The sequence below is a fragment of the Schistocerca cancellata genome, chromosome 4, assembly GCF_023864275.1.
Source record: "Schistocerca cancellata isolate TAMUIC-IGC-003103 chromosome 4, iqSchCanc2.1, whole genome shotgun sequence".
NCBI classification, from domain to species: domain Eukaryota; kingdom Metazoa; phylum Arthropoda; class Insecta; order Orthoptera; family Acrididae; genus Schistocerca; species Schistocerca cancellata.
The window spans coordinates 146,202,754-146,216,804 of record NC_064629.1 but is presented as its reverse complement, the minus strand read 5'-3'; positions in this window follow the sequence as shown (position 1 = coordinate 146,216,804).

Below are 14,051 nucleotides of genomic sequence, written 5' to 3'. Positions count from 1 at the left end.
AAATAGCATATTTGTACAATTTACAGAAAAGAAATTCGCTATGGTATCTTTCATGTATGTGAAAACGGATGTATCTCTTGGTTTTATCAAATAATTACTAAAAATTCACATGTAGAGTCTTGACCTTGATTCTTATTCTGTTTTTAACCCGTCTTTGTATTACATGGTTGGTAAATTAACGATTCTATCACTACCGTTTATGCACACAAGGCCTGAAGATGGTGCACTGAAGCACCGAAACTGGTAACTATACAATAAAACACATCATAAGGATGGCTGTAGCTGTTTCATTTCCTTACATAAGTGGACGGCCGTTGTCCCCCAGACCTCCAGCACACAAAAAAATAAAAAAAACTAATTTGAGTAGTGAAATAACGAAGTAAAAATATAGAAGTATAGTGTTGTGGATTGGCAAGAGAGCCAACCCTGTATGAGAGGAAGCCGAAAGGCACGCGTTTTAGCTCACGCAGGCTGGCGTGAGGTCTGGAACAGGTCAAGGAAATTAGACTAGCAAAAAATGTACGTTGCTGCTGGAATACTTAACTTTAATCCGTAAATGGTGAACATCGCTCTTGACGGTACATGTTTTACAGCATCAATAGTAACTGGTAATGGCGCCTTGCTAGGTCGTAGCAAATGACGTAGCTGAAGGCTATGCTAACTATTGTCTCGGCAAATGAGAGCGTATTTTGTCAGTGAACCATCGCTAGCAAAGTCGGCTGTACCACTGGGCGAGTGCTAGGAAGTCTCTCTAGACCTGCCGTGTGGCGGCGCTCGGTCTGCAATCACTGATAGTGGCGACACGCGGGTCCGACGTATACTAACGGACCGCGGCCGATTTAAAGGCTACCACCTAGCATGTGTGGTGTCTGGTGGTGACACCACATATAGTCTGTGCAAAAATACACCAAATTAGTAATTATTATACATAAAAATATTAAATCACCACTTTTTTATCTTTTCCATCGTCCTTAATTGGTTCTACAGCGCAAACAGTAATAAAATCGACAAACTGCAAGGACGGATTCCTGCCTAGAAATAGAGCAAAAAAGGTCCTACGAACATGTGTACGGAAATGCTTCGTTGCCAAGGTAGATGGCGCTGATGAATGAAAGTTCCTCTGACCACGAGCCGTATGTTCTTTGTGGTATTGCAGGATGCGTGATTGACGCAGTGTACTGTTTGAAGCAGAACGGTCTGGTATTCTTGTCGGGAACAAGACGAGATGGTGTTTTGTGTACGGCCAAGAAGATGGAAACGGTCGAGAGACAGCACTGCTATAGCAAAACAAGTACCCTCACAGACACCAACCACATCACACAACGATTCAGTCCCATTTTGGGCGTTTGTGTGATCATGGGTCCTTTCAGACAGATGAACGTGCAGGGAGGCGGCATATGTGCGTACACAACGTTTGGAGGACCGCGTTCTGCAGGATACTGGGACGAACCCTAGTACAAGCTCCGGGCAACTGGCTCGCCATATGGTGTAAGCCAAAGTACGATTATGTGTCTCCTGCGTGACAACCACTACTAACCCTATCACCTGCAACGAGTGCAAGAACTATCAGCAGAGGATTTCTCCCTACGAGAAGGGTTTTGTCGCTGTTTTTACACCAAACGATCACAGTCATCAGTCCTCTTTACCGACTAATCAACCTTTACCAGAACTGGCATTATCAATCTGCATAGAGGCCACTTGGAACATCTGTTCTGACGTGGATGCGATGCAGCTCTGTACTCTGTACCGGGATGATTTTTTGTCGTTACACACACGCCGTCCATTTCCGGACACAGGTTCATAGGACCTTTTTTCCTCCATTTTCAGTCAGGAATCCGTCCCTGCTGTTTGCTGGTTTTCTTAATGTTCACCCTTTATGTACTTCGAGACCTGGTTCGTCAAACGCAACTAAATGAAAGGTGATTTGTGTTGTGCCATTCGCGTTTCGTTTCTTCTTATTTGTGGAGCCTCTTCAGTGACCTGTTATATGTGTTTGTTTTTGTATACAGGGTAATTCAATAGTAGCTGTACACACTTCTTGCGTGTAATGTAATGTATGGAGCCGGCCGCTGTGGTCGAGCGGTTCTAGGCGCTTCAGTCCGAAACCGCGCTCTTGGTACGGTCGCAGGTTCGAATCCTGCCTCGGGCATGGATGTGTGTGCTGTAGTTAGGTTTAAGTAGTTCTAAGTCTAGGGGACTGATGACCTCAGACGTTAAGCGTACCGTACTTAGAGCCATTTGAACCATTTTTTTGTAATGTATGGATCAAAATAAGAGTGAAATGGTGAATAAAGTTTTGTCTGGAATTTCTTTATATCCAAGTTATTATGGACAACGTCATTCGTGGTACGCAGTATTACATGGGCCAATACAGGCTTCTGGCGTGTCGTGTTCGCCTACATATCGACTGTGTTCATTGTCGAAGGTGCCCCTGCACATTTCAGTCGGGAGGCAAGACAGTATCTCACAGATGCTTATCCCGCGAAGTCGACGCGTCGTGCAGGACCTGTTGCTTGGCCCGTTAGATCTCCGGATCTTAAGCCCTGGACTTATACCTTTGGGTCCGTCTTAAGGAGCTCGTGTATGGTGCTGCAATTGAGAACGTAGCACAAATTCAGCGGCGAACAGAAAATAGCTTTGCAGCTGTCCAGAATGAGATGAACGGAGCTTGCAAAATTCCGAGAGCGGGTAGAAGTCGAGCACGTGACTGTCTTCGTCTCCACGAACATCATTTTCTACATGTCCTGGGGTAAAAGTACAGTACGTAGTTGTGTCGAATTTCGGGTCACTGTTGCTTTCTGAGAACAATTAATTTCCTGCTGCATTTGTGATCCCTGCTCTACTGCATAACTCTGAAATAAATCAATTTCAAACAAAAGTTTATTTAACGTTTCACTCTTATTTTGATGTACACACTACATCCAGGAAGTGTGTACAGTTACTTTTGGATCACCCTGTATAATAATCACGTTGTATAATAATTATAGATTTGTTACTACCTTACAGATTTTTGTTATTTTCTTGTTGTTATGTGAGAAACACCATGTAGCCGCGCGAAGTGGCCGTGCGGTTTCAGGCGCCATGTCACGGATTGCGCGTCCCCTCCCACCGAGGGTTCGAGTCCTCCCTCGCAAAAAAAAAAAAAAAAAAAAATATATATATATATATATATATATATATATATATGTGTGTGTGTGTGTGTGTGTGTGTGTGTGTGTGTGTGTGCGTGAGGGAGGTTGGAATATTGAGTTGTTATTTAGTCTGGTTACGTTACCCATCTTTGTTTGTTATTACTTCAGTGGCTAACATGTTCGGTGAATTTTTTCGTATATTGATCCGGTCATTTATTACTTTCTTGTTCATTAACAAGCCCTTAGTATGTGAATTTTTTGAGTAATGTTAGTTTTTTCTTTTGTTCATCCTTACAATTTACATATCCTGTTCTACGTTACATGGTTCACAACCATGGTTTATTAGATGTTCACCAAAGGTAGAACGGCTATTTTCATACTTCCATCTTCCTGTGTGTTCTTTATGTCTAGTTTTGAAATTTCTGTCTGTCATTCCCAGACAATCTAACTGGTATATACCAGTTCCTTGGTATTTGCCTTTTTCCTGTTGGTGTTTGTAAATGTGACTGGAGATTGTTTCTTCTCCTTGTGCTATGTGGAATTCCTGTTTCTTCAGTATATTTGCTGTGCTGTGTATTAATTTACATTTGTACGTTAAAGTTTTTTCGTTAATGATGTCGTGAGTGTTTTTGTTCTGTGTGTTTGCTTCTACAGTAGTGTCTGTGTTGTTTCTGGAGTTTTAAATTACCCCAGAACTCACGTTGTTTGAATGGACACAGGAAAACCATAAGTTCACGTTCCAGAGAGTTTATGTATCTAATTCGACGCCTCGCAGGAGGTGAGAAACCGTCTAAAATTGGGAAGGTCGTTGCTGAAATCAGAGGGCAGAATCCCCATCATATTACTTATACTCAGCATGTACGCGCAGTGGCACAAGACAAGTGATTTGACAAAGACTGTTATGTCAACTTTTTTGCTGGAAATATTGTTAAACCTATTGTACATAACTGACGAGGTTGAAAAAATTAGCTAACCAGGTACAGCTAACGGTTTGCTGGAACCCTTCATTTGGTTTCGAAAAATTTTAAATAGTCTTCTTCAGACAGTGTAACGGACCCTGAAAATTACATTAGTTGTTTAAAAAATATTTTCAAGAGAACACTTTAACAACTGTAGCCAGCATATTTTATGTTAAGGGAAATCATGTGTTACATCACATGCTGATAAAGTACTGTACATTGAATAAAGCTAAATGGCTCTTGTCATATGAGACATCCACCTCAAGAAGACTAATAATTACAAGCCATGACTTAGGACATCAGCAGTATAGTATTGTAGATGAGCAGATCAAATGCCAAGTGTAGTGGGCCACCTGTGATATGATAGTGCTGCAGTCTTAAGTCAAGGCTTATAATTTTTTGTGTTCTTAAGAAGGATGTCTCATTTGGCAATAGCCGTTTGGCTTTATTCAGTGTACTTTATGATCATATGATGTAACAAGTGAGTATCCTTATCAGACAGTCTTTTAGCTACAGTTGCCTCTTTGCTTTGTCGAAGATATTTTTGTAACCACTAATGTAATTTTTAGGTTCCATCACACCTTTTGGAGAAGACAATTTAAAAATTGTCGAAATATAGGTCAAATATTCCAATAAACTTTTATATGCAGCTGGTTGGCTGATTCTTTCAACCTCTAAAATTTGAATATCATACAATTGCTGAAGTTATAGCCATGTTTAAGAGTTTATTGTACATGCATAAAATAAATAACAAACATTATATCGTACATTTACTGCGAAATGATGACTGTGGTGTACAGGGTGAACCAGAACTCCACCGACCAACCTTCAGGGATTTTTTAAAATATATATTCTGAGTATTTTGGTATAAGGGATCCACGGTCTCCTGTGGCTCACTACACAGTAATAATTCTAATTATGATTTATTCAGTTTGTTGCCGTAATCACCCTTGTTTCTGTGAAAATGCCGTCACAACAGTGAAGAAACCTGTAATATGCATCGCACAAGACACAACACAGAGTAATGCAACAATCCTCGGACGAAACGTTGTATTGTGATGTGGTTGCAGTTGCTGCAGAAAAAGATCAGCATAGGCGTCGTTTTGCCGCTTTTCCCCTGCGTTCGGTGAACCCACGCACATCGGCCAACTCTTCATCAGTAACCAGCTGTGCATCGCTGTTAACGTACAATCAACACTACCCCGATGAACAAGCCCAAATCAGAACAGAGAAATTCTAAATGCAAGCCTGAAGCCTAAAAGTAAAATGGGGAACTCTTGTGCGCTATGTTCAGTGGAATGCAGATACAAAGCTAAATGGTGCAAGAAACCAAACGAAATGCTATACATCTGTAACTAGCCGTCAGAGACCGTGAGTTCCAGATACTAAACTACTTAGAATGTCCCTGAAGAGTCTCTGAAATTTTATCGATGTTGTTGTTGTTGTTGTTGTCTTCAGTCCTGAGACTGGTTTGATGCAGCTCTCCATGCTACTCTATCCTGTGCAAGCTTCTTCATCTCCCAGTACCTATTGCAACCTACATCCTTCTGAATCTGCTTAGTATATTCATCTCTTGGTCTCCCCCTGCGATTTTTACCCTCCACGCTGCCTTCCAATACTAAATTGGTGATCCCTTGATGCCTCAGAACATGTCCTACCAACCGATCCCTTCTTCTGGTCAAGTTGTGCCACAAACTTCTCTTCTCCCCAATCCTATTCAATACTTCCTCATTAGTTATGTGATCTACCCATCTAATCTTCAGCATTCTTCTGTAGCACCACATTTCAAAAGCTTCTATTCTCTTCTTGTCCAAACTATTTACCGTCCATGTTTCACTTCCATACATGGCTACACTCCATGCAAATACTTTCAGAAATGACTTCCTGACACTTAAATCTATACTCGATGTTAACAAATTTCTCTTCTTCAGAAACGCTTTCCTTGCCATTGCCAGTCTACATTTTATATCCTCTCTACTTCGACCATCATCAGTTATTTTGCTCCCCAAATAGCAAAACTCCTTTACTACTTTAAGTGTCTCATTTCCTAATCTAATTCCCTCAGCATCAATCGACTTAATTCGACTACATTCCATTATCCTCGTTTTGCTTTTGTTGATGTTCATCTTATACCCTCCTTTCAAGACATTGTCCATTCCGTTTAACTGCTCTTCCAGGTCCTTTGCTGTCTCTGACAGAATTACAATGTCACCGGCGAACCTCAAAGTTTTTATTTCTTCTCCGTGGATTTTAATACCTACTCCGAACTTTTCTTTTGTTTCATTTACTGCTTGCTCAATATACAGATTGAATAGCATCGGGGAGAGGCTACAACCCTGTCTCACTCCCTTCCCAACCACTGCTTCCCTTTATGTCCCTCGACTCTTATGACTGCCATCTGATTTCTGTACAAATTGTAAATAGCCTTTCGCTCCCTGTATGTTACCCCTGCCACCTTCAGAATTTGAAAGAGAGTATTCCAGACAACACTGTCAAGAGCTTTCTCTAAGTCTACAAATACTAGAAACGTAGGTTTGCCTTTCCTTGATCTTTCTTCTAAGATACGTCGTAGGGTCAGTATTGCCTCACGTGTTCCAACATTTCTACGGAATCCAAACTGATCTTCCCCGAGGTCGGCTTCTACCAGTTTTTCCATTCGTCTGTAAAGAATTCGCGTTAGAATTTTGCAGCTATGACTTATTAAACTGATAGTTCCGTAATTTTCACATCTGTCAACACCTGCTTTCTTTGGGATTGGAATTATTATATTCTTCTTGAAGTCTGACGGTATTTCGCCGGTCTCATACATCTTGCTCACCAGATGGTAGAGTTTTGTCAGGACTGGGTCTCCCATGGCTGTCAGTAGTTCTAATGGAATGTCGTCTACTCCTGGGGCCTTTTTTCGACTCAGGTCTTTCAGTGCTCTGTCCAACTCTTCACGCAGTATCATATCTCCCATTTCATCTTCATCTACATCCTCTTCCATTTCCATAATACTGTCTTCAAGTACTTCACCCTTGTATAGACCCTCTATATACTCCTTCCACCTTTCTGCTTTCCCTTCTTTGCTTGGAACTGGGTTTCCATCTGAGCTCTTGATATCCATACAAGTGGTTCTCTTTTCTCCAAAAGTCTCTTTAATTTTCCTGTAGGCAGTATCTATCTTACCCCTCGTGTGATAAGCCTCTACATCCTTACATTTGTCCTCTAGCCATCCCTGCACAAAGATAGACTAGAAACAGAATAATAATCAAGGGCTATTCTCCACACGTGAATTTACTGTAATCATTTGATAAAATGCCTGTATTCGGTTTTCAGCTTAGCATTTTATAATTTTGATGTGATTATGTCCTTGTGCAAGGACTACTTGTGGTTATATGTATGTTTCTTCGATTTACTTATTTCCGAGGTTGTACTTTCTTTCACTTTCTTTCATACATTTATCGCTTTCTACAGTTATTTTTGTCGTTTGGTGGGTTATTTCAGGATTGTAAAGATAATGCATTGCCCAACTGGCCAATCTACAGATCTACACATCTACGTGATTACTCTGCTATTTACAATAAAGTGCCTGGCAGAGGGTTCAGTGAACCACCTTCAAGCTGTCTCTCTACCGTTCCAATCTCGAACGGCGAGCGGGAAAAACGAGCACTTAAATTTTTCTGTGCGAGCCCTGATTTCTCTTATTTTACCGTGATGATTATTTCTCCCTATGTCGGTGGGTGTCCACAGAATGTTTTCGTAATCGGAGGAGAAAACTGGTTAATGAAATTTCATGAGAAGATCCCGTCGCAACGAAAAACGCCTTTGTTTTAATGATTGCCACTCCAATTCACGAATTATGTCTGTGACACTATCTCCCCTATTTCGCCATAATACAAAACGAGCTGCCCTTCTTTGTACTTTTTCGATGTCATCCGTCAGTCCCACCTGATGCGGATCCCACACCGCACAGCAATACTCCAGAATAGGGCGGACAAGCGTAGTGTAAGCAGTCCCTTTAGCAGTCCTGTTGCACCTTCTAAGTGTTCTGCCAATGAACCGCAGCCTTTGGTTTGCTCTACCCACAATATTATCTATGTGATCATGGAATATTGATTAACGAATTTATTAATAAATAGTATATTTGTACAATTTACAGAAAAGAAATTCGCTATGGTATCTTTCATGTATGTGAAAACGTATGTATCTCTTGGTTTTATCAAATAATTACTGAAAATTCACATGTAGAGTCTTGACCTTGATTCTTATTCTGTTTTTAACCCGTCTTTGTATTACATGGTTGGTAAATTAACGATTCTATCACTACCGTTTATGCATACAAGGCCTGAAGATGGTGCACTGAAGCACCGAAACTGGTAACTATACAATAAAACACATCATAAGGATGGCTGTAGCTGTTTCACTTCCTTACATAAGTGGACGGCCGTTGTCCCCCAGACCTCCAGCATACAAAAAAATAAAAAAAACTAATTTGAGTAGTGAAATAACGAAGTAAAAATATAGAAGTATAGTGTTGTGGATTGGCAAGAGAGCCAACCCTGTATGAGAGGAAGCCGAAAGGCACGGGTTTTAGCTCACGCAGGCCGGCGTGAGGTCTGGAACAGGACAAGGAAATTAGACTAGCAAAAAACGTACGTTGCTGCTGGAATACTTAACTTTAATCCATAAATGGTGAACATCGCTCTTGACGGTATATGTTTTACAGCATCAATAGTAACTGGTAATGGCGCCTTGCTAGGTCGTAGCAAATGACGTAGCTGAAGGCTATGCTAACTATCGTCTCGGCAAATGAGAGCGTATTTTGTCAGTGAACCATCGCTAGCAAAGTCGGCTGTACCATTGGGGCGAGTGCTAGGAAGTCTCTCTAGACCTACCGTGTGGCGGCGCTCGGTCTGCAATCACTGATAGTGGCGACACGCGGGTCCGACGTATACTAACGGACCGCGGCCGATTTAAAGGCTACCACCTAGCAAGTGTGGTGTCTGGCGGTGACACCACATATAGTCTGTGCAAAAATACACCAAATTAGTAATTATTATACATAAAAATATTAAATCACCACTTTTTTATCTTTTCCATCGTCCTTAATTGGTTCTACAGCGCAAACAGTAATAAAATCGACAAACTGCAAGGACGGATTCCTGCCTAGAAATAGAGCAAAAAAGGTCCTACGAACATGTGTACGGAAATGCTTCGTTGCCAAGGTAGATGGCGCTGATGAATGAAAGTTCCTCTGACCACGAGCCGTATGGCTCTGAGCACTATGGGACTCAACTGCTGTGGTCATAAGTCCCCTAGAACTTAGAACTACTTAAACCTAACTAACCTAAGGACAGCACACAACACCCAGCCATCACGAGGCAGAGAAAATCCCTGACCCCGCCGGGAATCGAACCCGGGAACCCGGGCGTGGGAAGCGAGAACGCTACCGCACGACCACGAGATGCGGGCGAGCCGTATGTTCCTTGTGGTATTGCAGGATGCGTGATTGACGCAGTGTACTGTAAGTAGCAGAACGGTCTGGTATTCTTGTCGGGAACAAGACGAGATGGTGTTTTGTGTACGGCCAAGAAGATGGAAACGGTCGAGAGACAGCACTGCTATAGCAAAACAAGTACCCTCACAGACACCAACCACATCACACAACGATTCAATCCCATTTTGGGCGTTTGTGTGATCATGGGTCCTTTCAGACAGATGAACGTGCAGGGAGGCGGCATATGTGCGTACACAACGTTTGGAGGACCGCGTTCTGCAGGATACTGGGACGAACCCTAGTACAAGCTCCGGGCAACTGGCTCGCCAAAGTACGATTATGTGTCTCCTGCGTGACAACCACTACTAACCCTATCACCTGCAACGAGTGCAAGAATTATCAGCAGAGGATTTCTCCCTACGAGAAGGGTTTTGTCGCTGTTTTTACACCAAACGATCACAGTCATCAGTCCTCTTTACCGACTAATCAACCTTTACCAGAACTGGCATCATCAATCTGCATAGAGGCCACTTGGAACATCTGTTCTGACGTGGATGCGATGCAGCTCTGTACTCTGTACCGGGATGATTTTTTGTCGTTACACACACGCCGTCCATTTCCGGACACAGGTTCATAGGACCTTTTTTCCTCCATTTTCAGTCAGGAATCCGTCCCTGCTGTTTGCTGGTTTTCTTAATGTTCACCCTTTATGTACTTCGAGATCTGGTTCGTCAAACGCAACTAAATGAAAGGTGATTTGTATTGTGCCATTCGCGTTTCGTCTCTTCTTATTTGTGGAGCCTCTTCAGTGACCTGTTATATGTGTTTGTTTTTGTATACAGGGTAATTCAATAGTAGCTGTACACACTTCTTGCGTGTAATGTAATGTATGGAGCCGGCCGCTGTGGTCGAGCGGTTCTAGACGCTTCAGTCCGAAACCGCGCCCTTGGTACGGTCGCAGGTTCGAATCCTGCCTCGGGCTTGGATGTGTGTGCTGTAGTTAGGTTTAAGTAGTTCTAAGTCTAGGGGACCGATGACCTCAGATGTTAAGTCCCATAGGGCTTAGAGCCATTTGAACCATTTTTTTGTAATGTATGGATCAAAATAAGAGTAAAATGGTGAATAAAGTTTTGTCTGGAATTTCTTTATATCCAAGTCATTATGGACAACGTCATTCGTGGTACGCAGTATTACATGGGCCAATACAAGCTTCTGGCGTGTCGTGTTCGCCTACATATCGACTGTGTTCATTGTCGAAGGTGCCCCTGCACATTTCAGTCGGGAGGCAAGACAGTATCTCAGAGATGCTTATCCCGAGAAGTCGACGCGTCGTGCAGGACCTGTTGCTTGGCCCGTTAGATCTCCGGATCTTAAGCCCTGGACTTCTACCTTTGGGTCCGTCTTAAGGAGCTCGTGTATGGTGCTGCAATTGAGAACGTAGCACAAATTCAGCGGCGAACAGAAAATAGCTTTGCAACTGTCCAGAATGAGATGAACGGAGCTTGCAAAATTCCGAGAGCGGGTAGAAGTCGAGCACGTGACTGTCTTCGTCTCCACGAACATCATTTTCTACATGTCCTGGGGTAAAAGTACAGTACGTAGTTGTGTCGAATTTCGGGTCACTGTTGCTTTCTGAGAACAATTAATTTCCTGCTGCATTTGTGATCCCTGCTCTACTGCATAACTCTGAAATAAATCAATTTCAAACAAAAGTTTATTTAACGTTTCACTCTTATTTTGATGTACACACTACATCCAGGAAGTGTGTACAGTTACTTTTGGATCACCCTGTATAATAATCACGTTGTATAATAATTATAGATTTGTTACTACCTTACAGATTTTTGTTATTTTCTTGTTGTTATGTGAGAAACACCATGTAGCCGCGCGAAGTGGCCGTGCGGTTTCAGGCGCCATGTCACGGATTGCGCGTCCCCTCCCACCGAGGGTTCGAGTCCTCCCTCGGGCATGGGTGTATGTGTGTTGTTCTTAGCATAAGTTAGTTTAAGTGTGTAAGTCTAGGGACCGATGACCTCAGCAGTTTGGTCCCTTAAGAATTCACACACATCTGAACATTCTGAACACCATGTAGCACAAGTTTCGTGAAGTTTAATCACTATTTATTTACGCTTAAGATCTGTGATCTTACTACTATGTAGTGCCGTTCTAGAGTTGCAGTTAGTTGATCTGCGTGCTCAGAATGTCCGATTTTCGATGTTTTTCCAAAACAGTTCGACTTAACACCTCACTACGCTGTGTTTTGGTTTGGTGTGTTTACTGTAGGTAGTGTTGCCAAAAGTAGCTCCTTGTTTTTAGTTCGGCTGCTGTTTCTTATATCCCAACCTCCGTGCTGACAGACACACACACACACAAATATATATATATATATATATATATATATATATATATATATATATGTGTGTGTGTGTGTGTGTGTGTGTGTGTGTGTGTGCGTGAGGGAGGTTGGAATATTGAGTTGTTATTTAGTCTGGTTACGTTACCCATCTTTGTTTGTTATTACTTCAGTGGCTAACATGTTCGGTGAATTTTTTCGTATATTGATCCGGTCATTTATTACTTTCTTGTTCATTAACAAGCCCTTAGTATGTGAATTTTTTGAGTAATGTTAGTTTTTTCTATTGTTCATCCTTACAATTTACATATCCTGTTCTACGTTACATGGTTCACAACCATGGTTTATTAGATGTTCACCAAAGGTAGAACGGCTATTTTCATACTTCCATCTTCCTGTGTGTTCTTTATGTCTAGTTTTGAAATTTCTGTCTGTCATTCCCAGACAATCTAACTGGTATATACCAGTTCCTTGGTATTTGCCTTTTTCCTGTTGGTGTTTGTAAATGTGACTGGAGATTGTTTCTTCTCCTTGTGCTATGTGGAATTCCTGTTTCTTCAGTATATTTGCTGTGCTGTGTATTAATTTACATTTGTACGTTAAAGTTTTTTCGTTAATGATGTCGTGAGTGTTTTTGTTCTGTGTGTTTGCTTCTACAGTAGTGTCTGTGTTGTTTCTGGAGTTTTAAATTACCCCAGAACTCACGTTGTTTGAATGGACACAGGAAAACCATAAGTTCACGTTCCAGAGAGTTTATGTATCTAATTCGACGCCTCGCAGGAGGTGAGAAACCGTCTAAAATTGGGAAGGTCGTTGCTGAAATCAGAGGGCAGAATCCCCATCATATTACTTATACTCAGCATGTACGCGCAGTGGCACAAGACAAGTGATTTGACAAAGACTGTTATGTCAACTTTTTTGCTGGAAATATTGTTAAACCTATTGTACATAACTGACGAGGTTGAAAAAATTAGCTAACCAGGTACAGCTAACGGTTTTCTGGAACCCTTCATTTGGTTTCGAAAAATTTTAAATAGTCTTCTTCAGACAGTGTAACGGACCCTGAAAATTACATTAGTTGTTTAAAAAATATTTTCAAGAGAACACTTTAACAACTGTAGCCAGCATATTTTATGTTAAGGGAAATCATGTGTTACATCACATGCTGATAAAGTACTGTACATTGAATAAAGCTAAATGGCTCTTGTCATATGAGACATCCACCTCAAGAAGACTAATAATTACAAGCCATGACTTAGGACATCAGCAGTATAGTATTGTAGATGAGCAGATCAAATGCCAAGTGTAGTGGGCCACCTGTGATATGATAGTGCTGCAGTCTTAAGTCAAGGCTTATAATTTTTTGTGTTCTTAAGAAGGATGTCTCATTTGGCAATAGCCGTTTGGCTTTATTCAGTGTACTTTATGATCATATGATGTAACAAGTGAGTATCCTTATCAGACAGTCTTTTAGCTACAGTTGCCTCTTTGCTTTGTCGAAGATATTTTTGTAACCACTAATGTAATTTTTAGGTTCCATCACACCTTTTGGAGAAGACAATTTAAAAATTGTCGAAATATAGGTCAAATATTCCAATAAACTTTTATATGCAGCTGGTTGGCTGATTCTTTCAACCTCTAAAATTTGAATATCATACAATTGCTGAAGTTATAGCCATGTTTAAGAGTTTATTGTACATGCATAAAATAAATAACAAACATTATATCGTACATTTACTGTGAAATGATGACTGTGGTGTACAGGGTGAACCAGAACTCCACCGACCAACCTTCAGGGGTTTTTTAAAATATATATTCTGAGTATTTTGGTATAAGGGATCCACGGTCTCCTGTGGCTCACTACACAGTAATAATTCTAATTATGATTTATTCAGTTTGTTGCCGTAATCACCCTTGTTTCTGTGAAAATGCCGTCATAACAGTGAAGAAACCTGTAATATGCATCGCACAAGACACAACACAGAGTAATGCAACAATCCTCGGACGAAACGTTGTATTGTGATGTGGTTGCAGTTGCTGCAGAAAAAGATCAGCATAGGCGTCGTTTTGCCGCTTTTCCTCTGCGTTCGGTGAACCCACGCACATCGGCCAACTCTTCATCAGTAACC